This window comes from Amblyomma maculatum, chromosome 2, assembly GCF_055883805.1.
Source record: "Amblyomma maculatum isolate TAMU_Amacu chromosome 2, ASM5588380v1, whole genome shotgun sequence".
Classification (NCBI taxonomy): Eukaryota; Metazoa; Arthropoda; class Arachnida; order Ixodida; family Ixodidae; genus Amblyomma; species Amblyomma maculatum.
Genome location: NC_139345.1, coordinates 189,151,525 through 189,165,788, shown reverse-complemented (window position 1 = coordinate 189,165,788; position 14,264 = coordinate 189,151,525). Strand labels below are relative to the sequence as shown.

At 47.1% G+C, this 14,264-nt stretch overlaps 1 non-coding gene across 1 annotated transcript; it reads right to left on the bottom strand.

Moving 5' to 3' along the window:
* Positions 1 to 2,269: 2,269 nt before the first annotated feature.
* TRNAS-AGA (transfer RNA serine (anticodon AGA)) lies at positions 2,270 to 2,351 on the bottom strand. The gene has a single exon. It is a non-coding gene; the product is annotated as a tRNA-Ser (tRNA).
* Positions 2,352 to 14,264: the final 11,913 nt, after the last annotated feature.

The window sequence follows — 14,264 nt, the reverse complement described above, 5'->3', positions numbered from 1 at the left end:
TTTGTGAGTGCCCCATATACAGCGAAGAAAGACAGTGTTTATGCCGTGCGCTGGAGCGTCTAGATGGACGCCCACTAACTGAAATTAAGATCCTATGTCCCTAGCCACGGTGATCGTCTGCGGTGAAGGCCTCCCAGGCATGCACTGCTCCGCTTTATGAAAAGCACAGGACTGATCGAAAGGCTATGATTTTTTATGTTACGTGATAACACTGTTATGTGACGTGATGTGATGTGACATGTCTGTGATGTGAGTGTACTGTCATCACCCATCCCTCTCTCACCCACAACTTTTATACCCACCTACCCCTCTCCCCCAGTGCAGGGTAGCAAACCAGTTCCTTTACCGGTTAACCTCCCTGCCTTTCCTTCTCATCTTCCTCCTCCTCCTTAAGATTGACTACATTCCAGAATTTTTGATTATTGGTTTTAAGTAAAGCCACGGCCGGTCTCGAGGGAAAGCGCGCTTCTCTTCTCTTACGGCCTCTCCAATAGGGTCTGTTTCCACCGCCCGCCGCGCCTCGGTGGGGTCGCCACCGCCCCACTGCTGCTCCTCCGCTACAGCCATTCACGCGCAAGGTAAACGCGCGCTCGCATTTAGCTCCGCCCCCGTCAGTTGCAACCGGCAGGTCCTGACATTTCGGCCCTTATGGTTTATACAAAGGCCGTAATCAGCATCGAATATTTATCATGTACGAGGAATAAAATACAGTCAACAATCCGCTCACGCGCGCGCCTTCGTCAGTGCGGCCGTGCACGGTCCAAAGAAGCTTGGTACCGGTTGACAGAATCTAAACCCAACAGTTCACCATGCACTCACGTCAGGTCGCGCTACACCTGCTTACAACATTCAAAGGCACATTGCATTGCCTGGTAAATTTATTTTTGTACAAAACTTAGGGTCAAAAAGTGTTGAAGTATACCCGAATTCGGGTATACTTTCTACTGGTTGGAATTGGGAAAAAGTTGTTGACGAATAAATGTTGGGCAATTTGTATTTGTGGCAGAGTCTCCAAAGCGCTTGTCTTGTTTTGAGCCCTCAGTGGTTGAGATATTGTTGCACATGAAATCGTAATCAAAACCCAGTATGCTTCAACACTTTTTGCCCCTAAGTTTTGTACAAAAATAAATTTACCAGGCTATGCATTGTGCCTTTGAATGTTTTAAGCAGGTGTAGCGCGACCTGACGTGAGTGCATGGTGAACTGTTGGGTTTAGATTCTGTCAACCGCTACCGTTTTCGTTTTCATCAAAAGAGGCACCGGAGAAAATTCATGGCGCGTCTCAGATTCAGAGTAAATAACAAACATTTACTCATATAGTACAAGTTTCACTTGTCTAGTGGAGTGGGCCGTTCTAGTTTCGTTCAAAACATATATCAGTCGGTTGAAAGACCAAAGATGTATATGTAGTCTCGCGATTACTTTTAATCAAGGAATTTGGCATAAACAGTTAAGCAGAATTGAAAAGAGCGGCAAACAATAAAAAATTGCCCTTCAAAATTACAAATTGCACTACATATTCATCAATTCATCAAAATACGACCTGCGTCTAGAAAACTAATTCAGTCTCAAAATCTTCCTGCATGGCTTGTGCACATAAAGAGTTGGCCTCTCGTTCTTCTCTGCCACTTTCCTGGTATAATTAATTGACAAGAAGAATTCTGAGAAGTGTTTTAAATATCAAAGAAGCAGACCTAATATAACAGAGCTGTTGTCAATTCCTTTCGGGCCACTCAGTGTTGAATTTTCAAATGCTGACTGAATCAGAATCTTCAGTACTTCGAGAACATTTGTGTGTAGTAGGTGCACGACAGCTTTTTCAAAAAACAAAAAAAAAAAGCTTGTTCAATAGGGCAACAAGTTCTGGTTTCGGATAATGCACAAGAATATTGTCCTCGTTGAAGAGTGTACTACGGGGCTGCTTCTTTCGCTTGTTTCAAGAAGAATAGCGCAAGCGTCACACATTCGTTTTTACCAATTGAAGATGATAATGGGCTACCGCTGGACATGATCATGTTATTGGGCCTGCACAATATCTGGCGATCCAGAAAGGTTTCTGGCATGCAGACGTTGATCCGAGGAAAATACGGCAGTATTTTCTCGAAGCCGTTGCGAGTGTTATTGAAGTTCTCAAGAAACAAAACGAAGTGCCTGAGTGGCTTCCGAGATAGGAAGTGTCGCTCGGCCACGACTGCCACGTGAGAGGCGCATAACGAGAATGTCCTCTCAATCGATGCGGACAAAAACTATAAACAAAGGAATGCGCTTGCGCAGTCGACAGGATTCGAACCTGTGCGGGGAGACCCCACTGGATTTCTAGTCCATCGCCTTAACCACTCGGCCACGACTGCTTTTTTTTTTCTTAATGCCGACCGCTATACTTGAAAGTAAAAGAAGAGATACAGTGCTTAAAATGCGTAAGCCAGGCTTCGGCAAACACGGATTAAAGTTGTTTAAGCGACACCAAAACATCAAGCAAGGTAATCCATTCTGGTGGATCAGGGAGTGCTCGGCAACACTCTCTTAGTGAAACGACACCTTCAACAAAATGCTCGCGAACAGGACGCACGACAAGATCAACATGTTTAAATTGCATCCTCGTTTTCCATATTGAGTGCAGGCCCAGAAGCATAATCAAATCATATGGTATATCCTGTGAAGTGTCTATCGGCAAGAATCTTATTCCGTACGGATCGAGGGGTAGCTTTCTTTAGCGTGCGCTGCAGAACATCCCATTGAAATATTTTGTCCCAGCAATCTAGAAAAACATGTTATATTGTTTCAGGTTTTTTGCATAAAAAACAATTGGTAGTCCAGGGTATGAAAATGTCTTTGTTATGAAGCCATGTCTTAACGGGTAGCTTGTCAGGGCGCAATTTAAGGAAAATGTTTTGAATGAAGATTTTACCGGCATTCTTTTAACCCTTTTATGGGCGTCTTGTCCGGGGCCTCCACGGTATGGTAAACGGTACAATGGCTGGGGAAGCATAATGTCAGTGAGATTTTTATAGTTTCTTCTTGGTGACATTGCACAGATACTCATGAGAGAAATGCACGTTTAACATTCTATAGGCAAGCATAACCTCACGCAGATAACCGGTCACGGCACCGCACATATTATGACATGATGACACCACGAACCCTGGAAGGAGTCTGCTGAGCCTGACTTGAGTCACTGTCCAGAGAAATGGACGTTTCGGTCGCGTAGATAAATAAAGCGCGACACAACCTGGCGCAAAAATAAATTCGCAATCCCTAGTCCTCCTTCCTTGGCAGGAAGAAAATGATTGGTTCGATTTGTTCTCTCTCATGTAGAAGCCCAAATGAACACAGCCAAAACACGATGACTTTTTTCTACTGATCCTCATGGCACTCACCACATTCATTACATACCAGATCTTAGATACAAGGAAGAGATTGCAGACTGTGGCTCGTGAAATTATTGACAATTGTCTTCCTTGCCATGCGTCAGCCTTTTCTTTTGCAACCAAAGCTTGGTTAGCCCAATATGGCTCTGGGTCGCGATAAGCATCAAGCGGCACACCTAGCTACTATTTTGGGAACAGATGACCGGTTCAGCCGACAAAAATTGTCCGACGTGGCTCCCCAGTCATCATGCCAAAAGCCGTGACTCTTTTCCCATTTTATTTGGGCCCTGGGACACTCACAAAATTGCTGTACAACTGTTGTAACATGGTGAATACTATCTCTGTCAGAGCAAAAAATGGCGATATCATCGGCATAATCAAAGATCTTAACATGGGCCGCCTGCATTCTATAACCTGTTATAAGTTGGTTGTTTCCAATGGCAAAACAGAGTGGCTCGAGGTAAACAGCGAACAGCAAGGGCGACAGCGAACATCCTTGCCTCACAGACGACAAAACTGGCAGTGAGTTCTCTGTTTACTATGACTCTGATTGAGAAGTTCGTGTAGGCCATTCTTAACCCCTCGGTTATAACAGTACCGGCCTTCCAATGCTCCAAAACGCATAGCAGAACCTCGTGCGATACACGGTCGAACGCATTCGCCAGGTCGAGCTGCATCATAGCCACGCGGTCACCAAATGCATCGCAACACTCAAGAATACTTCGAGCAACGTCGACATTAGTTGCTATACTTCTGCCTTTTATGCCACAAATCTGGTGCGGTCCAACTAAAGTTGTTATCACTGACTGCAAGCGTTTGGCCAGAGCTTTCATAAAAATCTTGTAGTCTACGTTGGTAAGAGTGATCGGACGATAGGACCCAACCAACAGACGTTTATCCGCATCATCACTCTTTGGTATGAGCACAATGTGCGAAGTTGTAAAAGACACGGGCACTCTTTTTATTTCGTAAGCTTCATCCAGAACCTTATGCAACATGCGGGCTGCCTTCGTTCTGAAAACTTTGTAAAAAGCCGCTCCTAGACTGTCAGGTCCGGGTGCCTTACCTGGAGCGAGGGCATCGATTGCGCATTCTATTTGGCCCTCAGTAATTGGCTGCTCCAGTTGCTTCTTGACTCTTTCGTCTAGACGTGGCATAAGTGAAACGAATTCCTGGAATCCGTTTTTTGCGTCGCGTGAGTAACTAAAGAGATCTTTAAAATGACCGGCAACCATTTTCTTGATAACGGCGTTATCCGATATGATTGCGTTCGTGTTTGCTAACTGGCGTATTTCTCTATTTCTTTCTGACATGCATATCTTTTTTCGTCAGATAGCGCGCGCTTATAGTTGGCGTTTCTCCTATCCAGAGCTTCTCGAATCTAGCTCGTACATTCGCCGCTTGGTATTTTTTCGCATCCATTTAACTTCCCTTATTTCTTTTGTGTAATTAACAGGCTGAATGTTTTCAATGCTTATCAAAAATTCTAGTTCTTACTGACGTTTTGTTTCGTTCTCTTTTTGCTGATATGCTATGAGGCTGCTTCTTTCGATGACTTTCATTTTAACACGCTGTTTAAATTGCTCCCATTCGACTGCGAGACTGGAGGGCTGCATTTCAATTACCTTTTCGAATTCTTCCGTTCCTGCGTTAAAGACGACCTCATTCTCCAACAGCCTCACATTTAATTTCCATAGGTCCCCGTTGAATCGAATATCCCTCTGTATTTCTCTAAACGTTGCCGTCACCAAGCAATGGCCCCTAAACTGAACGGGCTTGACTTCGTAGACGGTACATAAGGACACCAACTCGTGCGATGCATATATTCTGTCTAGTCTCGCGTGACTTTCACGTTAAAAATGAGTGTACTGCAGACAAGTTTCGCCTGTCAGCACGCTATCTATGTCTTCGAGATTGCAGTCATGTGCCATTGCACTTAGCACTTTGGTTTCGGAAACGTGCACGCTTAGCAGGATCCCAAGCTGAGCACACGCAGTTGAAGTCTCCCAACAGTAGTTTCACTCTGTCAAAGAAAGCATCGAAACGTTCAAAGAAATATCGACGCCCTGTTTCAACATTCGGTGCATGCACAAATGACACGGAAAGATAAACCATAACAGGCGAAATCGACTAAAAGGCGCCCACTTTGAAAAGAAAGCAATGATTCCACAGAAATCCCAAGGTTATTGCGTATGAATAGGGCGCAGCCACCTGATCCACCATCTACATCACATACACATACATGAAAGCCCCGCCGGGGTGGTGCCCGACTACTGTGCCGGAGTACCCAGGTTCGAACTCGACCGCGGCGGCTGCGTTTCGATGGAGGCAGAACGAAGAGGCGTCCGTGTGCTGTGCGATGTCAGCGAGCGATAAAGATCCCCAGGTGGTAGAAATTACTACTGAGCCCTCCCCTACGCCACCCCTTCTATCTATCTATGTTCACTCCCACCTTCCTCCCTTCCCTTACGGCGCGGTTCAGGTGTCCATAGAAACAAGTGTGACAGATACCACGCATTTCCCTTCCTGTGAACTAATTAATAATATTATATTATTATTATTATAAATGAAACTGCATGCGGAAATTGGACACCATTCGATCAGTCGCTTCTTCGTTTTAATTTTTTGTCTCCTGGACGGTAACTACATTTAGGTCATTGTCAAGAAGAACGCGACTAAGTTGACACTGCCGTCTCCTTGCACCAAGCCCTCTAACGTTTAGAGTGGCTACCCGTAGCGCTGTTTCAAGAATGCTTGCCATGGCTACACGACCGAATGGTGCCCATCACAATGAAACATGATTCTCTTTTGAAACCTTTGTGATACCATGAGAGCCGCAGGCCTCCCAACAAAATATCTGCTGTGAATTTGAAGACTTTAAACGCCTTTATCCTGCATTCGTTCAAAGAGTAGTTTACACCGTATTTCAGCCATTATTTTCACCAATATCCCCCCCCCCCAACCTATCACGACCCAGACAGGAGAAAACTACGGAGGCAGTTTACCCGCCTGCCGAGCATCGCAGGGAATGCTCGGTCGCGGCTTGATGGATGATCGCCGCATCCCCGGCGTTATCGCTGGTGTTTCGTCTCCACCAGTTCCATCCTGTTGCAACTGCTTGCTGTCGCTCACATCAAGCGGCCGTTTCCCGGCCGGGAGGTTAGCCGCTCCGGACGCAGTGTCTATGCTGTCGGTATCTGCTTGGCTGACGGCCAAGGCGGTATCTGCAGGCCCTTCCATCGTGCCCTTCGGCATCTCCCCGACATATCGTGAAGGCACTTGCCTCGGTTCCTCAACGGCAGCTTCTTCTACAGTGTTGTCCCCCGCTTGCGGTATAGATTGATTCGACGTCGCCACAGCAGCTCGCGCACATGTTGCAGCTGATGCTTCCTCCATATCTGTCTCGTCCATCAGCAGGTCCGATGCACTCCCACTGCCCACGGGTACGGTTACGCTGTCATAGGTCCGCGAACATTCGCTCTCGTCATGCCCGAAGCGATGACAGGCACCGCAACGCGGGATGCGGCATTCGCGGCGGATATGTCCTGTGCCCCGACAGAGAAGGCAGAGGGGAGCCCTGCCCGGCACAACAAGAGCTAGGACACCGGACACATTCAATTGATGAGGTAGGCCGTGAACCTTCACATCGACGTTCAGCTCCAAGGTCACGTTTCTTGTGGTAGATCATTTGTCAGTCACTCCTTGAACACGCCACCTCTCCCGAGAGATGGTCACTGACCTTCTCGAAAGGAGCGAAGGCGAGACGCACGTCCTCGTCTGGTGCACTGTGCAGGAGCCAGTATACCTTCATGCGTATATCCCTGTTGGCCCAGTCAATGACGAGGCATCGCTTCTTCTTCACTTGTAGTTCGCCAATGCTTGACTGCTTCGACACCCTTGAGTGTAACGACCCACACATGGCTCATTCGATACGCCCCCAAAGCGATAACTTCGGAGAGCACCGAAAGCTGAGCGAGGGCGTCTCGAAAATTCTCGACCTTATATGGCCGGGCAGTTATGTCCGCATGCAAAAATACGTTATTTAAAACGAACCAACCTGTGGGCTGACTGAACAAAACAACCTGGTACTCATTCTCAGAGGTGGAAAACCTGTTACTGCGGCCCTGCTGGACCGCTGAAGCCGCTCAGATGGAGCCCATGATACACACGTCCGCTCGCTAGCGAAGCCGCAAGTGGAATTCCCTCGGCCACAACTACCACGTGAAAGGCGCATGATGAGAATCCCCTCTCAATCGCTGCGGGAAGGAGTAAAACGAAAAAGAAAGCGCTTGCGCAGTCGACAGGATTCGGACCTGTGCAGGGAGACCCCAATGAATTTCTAGACCATCGCTTTAACAACTCGGCCACGACTTTTTTTTTTCCCTCATTGCCGTCTTGGACATTTGTAACATGGTACAACAATTGATAAAAGAGGTCAGTCACGCACGAAATAACGGGAGCGAGCTAAAATCTTTTCAGTACAGCAAACTGATCAAAAACATCAATCCACTCAGGGATATCAGCATGTCTCACATTCATTCTCGTTTTCCACAGGTTGTGGAGGCTCAGGATTACGCTCAAATCAAGTGGTAAAACTTCCATCTCAACTAGAAGATATCTTATACCGTAAGGGTTCAAGGGAAGTTACTTTTTAAGGGCCCTTTGAAGTACGTCCCAGTGAATGATGGGGTCCCAACCCTCTAGGAAAACATGTTCTATTGTTTCAGACTTCTTGCAAAGAAAGCGCTTCGTTGACCACGACGCAAATGTGCCTTTTTCTTGCAGTCAGGTCTTAACAGACAATCTATTTGGATGTAACTTGAAGAACAATGTGTTTACCGATGGTCTAACCGGCATCTTTTTAACTCGGTTTAACACATTGTGTCCTGGGAATCCACGGTACGGCAAACGATACATTGGTACAGGGAGCATCACATCCAAGAGGTCTTTGTATAGTTTCTTCTTAGGTACGCTTCTCTAATACTTCATCGAAAATGGTACGTGTAGCATTCTGCACAAAAGAACTTCACGCATATAGCCAGATACCGTGCCAGCACTCGGCCACGACTGCCAAGAGGCGCATAATGAGAATCTCCTCTCAATTGCTGCGGGAATGAGTAAAACTAAAAAAAAAACGCACTTGCACAGTCGACAGGTTCCAGTCCATCGCCTTAACCCCTGGGCCCCGACTTTTATTTCTTTACTGCCTGACGTTTGCAAGACAACACAAATACACGTAAGACATTGATATAATAAGCCTGCCAGGGGCTGGTTTCGTCGTTCTAAAATTCCTTTAGATCCAACAAAATTGAGGGCGAAGAAGAGACTGGGTGCGTGGTGCGGCGTTTGACGTCTAGATTTTATACTGTAGTGAGTCTCGAAATAGGCACTTCTGCAGGATGTGTCCTTTTGGTAAAAAGCTGCCAGGTCTTGTGGTGAAGGCCTATTTCTCAGTTTTATCGGGTAGGTGTGTTTTTGTTGATTACCCTCTCGGCAACGCTGAGTGACGCATTGTATGTTTGTATGCATCAAATCAAACAGAGGAAAGGGCAGCGTTTTTTGAAAGCATTGAACAGTACCTCAGTTTGCGAAAACACCTTATTCTTATGGGCGACTTTAACTGCGTCCTTAGTAGTCGCGATAAGACCAGTGTGCGCGCATTCAGAGACGTAAGCACCGAGGTACTGTCCACAATTGTCGGGGAGTGGAACCTTGAGGATGTAGCGGAATGTTTTGACGGCGCGTGCGGTGTAAAATACATACATTTTGAGCGCGCAAGCCACGCTCGTCTCGACCGTATATATGTTTTGCTCGATGTGATTCCAAAATGTAGTAGCTACCACGTTGTTCCCGTCCCTTTTTTTGGCCAATGTTTAGTAATATGTGCGATAGGATCGCAAAAACGGGGCAATGCTTTTAATTGGGACCAGTGAAAATTAAATGACAAGCTGATTAAAGACGAAATTTTCAGAGATGCTGTAACGGAAGAAATAGGCAAGATAGACCCTAATAGTACACTGAGAACATGGCAGCAATGGGAGCTTTGTAAGGAACAGCTTAAATAATTGCAATTAGTAGATCTAGTGTCCTTGCCCACGAACAGAAACATATTGTCACGTAGTGGTGACGAGGTCGACGACACAATTGAACGGTCGATGATTGCACTAAAGAAACTGTTTATTTGGGCTGACTTGCGCCCGCAAAAAAACTAAGCAACTCGGCGGCGGCGATAGAAACAAACGTGCTAGTCGATCGTCGAACAAAGAATGCCCGTCACACTCGGCAACGCTCAATTTAAAGGCTGCACAGAACAATCTAGATAACGTCGCAAACAGCTACCAGCACGGGCTGGAACATTGTGGAAAGACACCCAGGAGGCCGGAACCTTCGAGACAGATCTCGGTGCATCTTGCGCTACAACAAAACTGATAAAGGCGTTACTCGCGACATCGAGCATTAACAAACAAAGATTACGAAACTGATACGCGGTCCAGAATTAGAGTGATAAGCCTGTATGCCGGCGGCTGTTAAAAAACAACGAATACTGTTTTGAAGGTTTCGCGGCATTACTCCCCCCTTAAAAAAACATCGCCTCGATGTTCCAGAACAAAGCAACTTAAACATAAACACTGCAAAGTTTAAACACCACAGATTCTTTAACGCGCGTAATATGGCTTCAGTCGCACAAAATGTACAATTTCTGGGCGTGCGCGTCACCGTTGTGATGCTGACGTTCCGTCGGGAATGACTTCATAGTCCAGTGGTCCGACGCGGCGAAGGATTTTGTATGGCCCAAAGTATCGACGCAACAACTTTTCACTTAATCCGCGACGGCGAATTGGTGTCCAAACCCACACTTGGTCTCCTGGATTGTACTCTGCGTGGCGTCGTCGTAAATTGTATCGTCGGCTGTCGGTGCGCTGTTGGTCCTTAATACGCAGCCGTGCGAGTCGTCGGGCTTCCTCTGCACGCTGCAGGTAGGCGGCGACGTCAAGGTTGTCCTCGTTGGTTACATGCGGCAGCATTGCGTCGAGCGTCGTCGTGGGCTCCCTGCCGTACACAAGCTTAAACGGGGTCGCTCTGGTCGTCTCCTGGACTGCCGTGTTATACGCGAAGATCACGTACGGCAAAATGGCGTCCCAGGTCTTGTGTTCAGCGTCGACGTACATAGCGATCATGTCCGCGATCGTTTTGTTCAGGCGCTCCGTAAGGCCATTGGTCTGGGGATGGTACGCAGTTGTTCGTCGATGGCTTGTGCGACTGTATTCCAGGATGGCTCTGCCGTAAACGCCGTTCCCCTGTCCGTGATGAGCACTTCTGGGGCGCCATGTCGCAAGAGAATTTGTTCGACAAAAAATTTGGTGACTTCTGCCGCGGTATCATTTGGTAGTGCTCTTGCTTCGGCGTAACGGGTAAGGTAATCAGTGGCCACGATGATCCACTTGTTACCCATAGACGAAGATGGAAAGGGGCCGAGGAGATCCATCCCAATTTGTTGAAAGGGCAGGATTGGGGGCGGAATCGGGTTTAGTAGTCCTGCTGGTCTGATCGGAGGCGTCTTTCGTCGTTGGCACTCACGACACGTCTTCACGTAGTTGGAAACTTCGGCAGGCAGTCGCGGCCAGTAATACTTCTCCTGGATTCGACGCAACGTGCGCGCAAATCCGAGGTGGCCTGCTGTGGGCTCGTCGTGCAACGCCTGCAGAATTTCTTGCCGAAGGGTTTTAGGCACTACGAGAAGCTGCGCGGTCTTGTTGGGTGCAAAGTTCTTCACGAGGAGGCCATTGCTTAACGTGAAGGATGAGAAATGTCGCCTGAACATACCAGGAGGGGAAGCGGTCTTTGCTTCGAAGTAATCGGCTAGCGCTTTCAGCTCAGGGTCTGATCGCTGTTGTTCTGCGAAACTGCTGGCGCTTACCGGTCCCAAAAAGGCGGCATCGTCATCGTCCTTCGGGGGAGAATCGACGGGAGCGCGGGATAAGCAGTCTGCGTCGGAATGCTTCCGGCCCGGCTTATAGAGTACAGTCATGTCAAATTCTTGAAGTCGTAGGCTCCATCTGGCAAGGCGGCCGGAAGGATCTTTCAAATTAGCCAGCCAGCAGAGCGCGTGATGGTCGCTTACCACCTTGAATGGTCGGCCGTATACGTATGGACGAAACTTAGAAGTAGCCCAGATGATCGCAAGGCACTCCTTCTCGGTCGTCGAGTAATTTACTTCGGCTTTTGTGAGAGACCTGCTAGCGTAGGCGATTACTTTTTCTTGTCCGGCAGTCTTCTGGACGAGAATGGCTCCTAGGCCTACACTGCTCGCGTCGGTGTGAATTTCGGTCTCGGCGTTTTCATCAAAGTGGCCAAGTACAGGAGGGCATTGCAGGCGGCGCTTAAGTTCGTCGAAGGCTTCCCCTTGCGGCGCTTCCCATTTAAAAGGTACGTCAGCCTTTGTAAGCTGCGTCAACGGTTCGGCGATCCGCGAAAAGTTTCTGACAAATCGTCGATAATAAGCGCACAGCCCAAGGAATCGGCGCACAGCTTTCTTGTCGGCAGGCGGTGGGAATTGTGCGATTGCAGCTGTTTTCTCCGGGTCTGGGCGAATACCGTCCTTGCTAACGATGTGACCTAGGAATCGGAGTTCTTCGCAGGCGAAATGACACTTCTCTGCTTTAAGCGTTAGCCCCGATAACTTGATGGCTTCCAGCACTGTCTGTAGTCGTTTTAGGTGGTCTTCAAAGTTTGACGAGAAGACAACAACGTCGTCCAAATATGCCAAACAAATTTGCCACTTCAAGCCTGCCAGGACTGTGTCCATTACTCGTTGAAACGTGGCTGGTGCGGAGCAGAGAACAATCTAGATAACGTCGCAAACAGCTACCAGCACGGGCTGGAACATTGTGGAAAGACACCCAAGAGGCCGGAACCTTCGAGACAGATCTCGGTGCATCTTGCGCTACAACAAAACTGATAAAGGTGTGACTCGCGACATTGGGCATTAACAAACAAAGATTACGAAACTGATACGCGGTCCAGAATTAGAGTGATAAGCCTGTATGCCGGCGGCTGTTAAAAAACAACAAATACTGTTTTGAAGGTTTCGCGGCAATATTGAACGCAACTTAAGGTCCCTGCTTGCAAAAATGCTTGAAAATGAATGTACAGGGCCTGGCAAATGGACAGAAGATATAAGGACAAATAAACAAAAAAAACGAACTGATAGAGCAAGAGCGTTATCGCGGTGCGCTTGTGCATGCGAGAGCGGAAGAGTTAACTCCAGGAGAGGCGCCATCGAGACGAGCGCTGGGAATTGAAAAAGCGCACGCTCAGAGAAATCACATTGGAAATGTAGAATGGGGCGGCGTCTTATCTAATGACAATGAGCATATTCAGCGAGCATTCTTCCAACACTACCAGACACTGTTTGCATTGCACGACTTTGATAAGAGAGCGTTTAAGGACAGCTATCTCAGGGCACTACCACTAAATGAAGAAAAGAAACAAAGATTAGAGCTGCCAACAACTGAATCAGAGGTCGAACTGGCAATAAGCAATTTAAACCCGGGAAAATCAACCGGTCCAGATGGTTTAAGTGCGGCATTTTACAAAGACTTTACACTCGAAATAGCGCCAGTCCTGACTGTAGTGTTTAACGAAGCTTATGACGTAAACCAACTGCCCCCTTCTTATGGCAAATCTTACCACAGTCCTCATACTCAAAACTGATGAAGCAGATAGGCTACTACAAGTAACATCATACCGGCCAATTGCGCTCACGAACGTTGATTACAAATTTATGTGAAGGTGTTAGCACGAAGGCTGCAGTCGGTAATCCAAGAAATCGTTGGGCAACATCAAACGTGTGGGATAAAGGGACGGCCTATTATTACAAATTCGACGGGAAAGGCGCATAATGAGAATCTCCTCTCAATCGCTGCGGGAATGAGTAAAACTAAAAAGAACGCGCTTGCGTAGTCATCAGGATTTGAACCTCTGCGGGGAGACCTCAATGAGAGGCGCATAATAAGAATCTCCACACAATCGCTGCCGGAAGGCATGAAACTGAAAAGAATGCGCTTGCGCAGTCGACAGGATTAGAACCTGTGCCGGAAGACCAAAATGGATTTATAGTCCATCGCCTTAACCACTCGGCCACGGCTGTTTTTTTTTTCTTTATTGTATGAATTGGTACAAATACACCAGTAAAAGATCGTGGTTGCCATGCCCCTTGGCTGACAACCATGTCTAATGGACTTTCATTACCACAAGTTCGCCCATCAGACTCAAGAACTCCTCCGCAGCGTCTTGCTGCTTCAAAATTTCTTTTAGTTTATACACTTGTTCAACAAAATAATCACATACAGATCGTGCATCGGCATCACAGTGTCTATAGGCCATCCTACTCCTCCAAATACTGTGAAGGCCCAATAGCATGATGAGGTCATACTGATAATCCTGTCATTGACGCCACGTGGAATTCGGTACCTGACAACTGTTAATGATGATTTTCACTAGGCCACGACTGCCACTTCTTTTTCTAACATGGTATATATTACACTTGGTTACGTACAGAAAGGGTTCTGTACACAGACTATTTACAATGCACTCAGCCGTTACTGAGATACACAACAGAAAACACAACTGAAAGGCAGGCAAAGATAAACACCATGTCACCAGCGGAAACCAATCAAGTTGAAAATCATTTTCATCATAAGTGTCCTTCAGTTGCAGCATCATTCTGCTAAAATGGAGTCCAAGTGGAGCAACAGCTTCAGCGTTTGCGATCCGACATGCGTGTCTTCCACAAGCTATGAAATCCAATAAGGAAAAACATGTCATATGGTTCGTAATCAGATTGTGCAACAGCAAGATACCACACACTGTATGAATTTAGAACAAAGTCTTTCT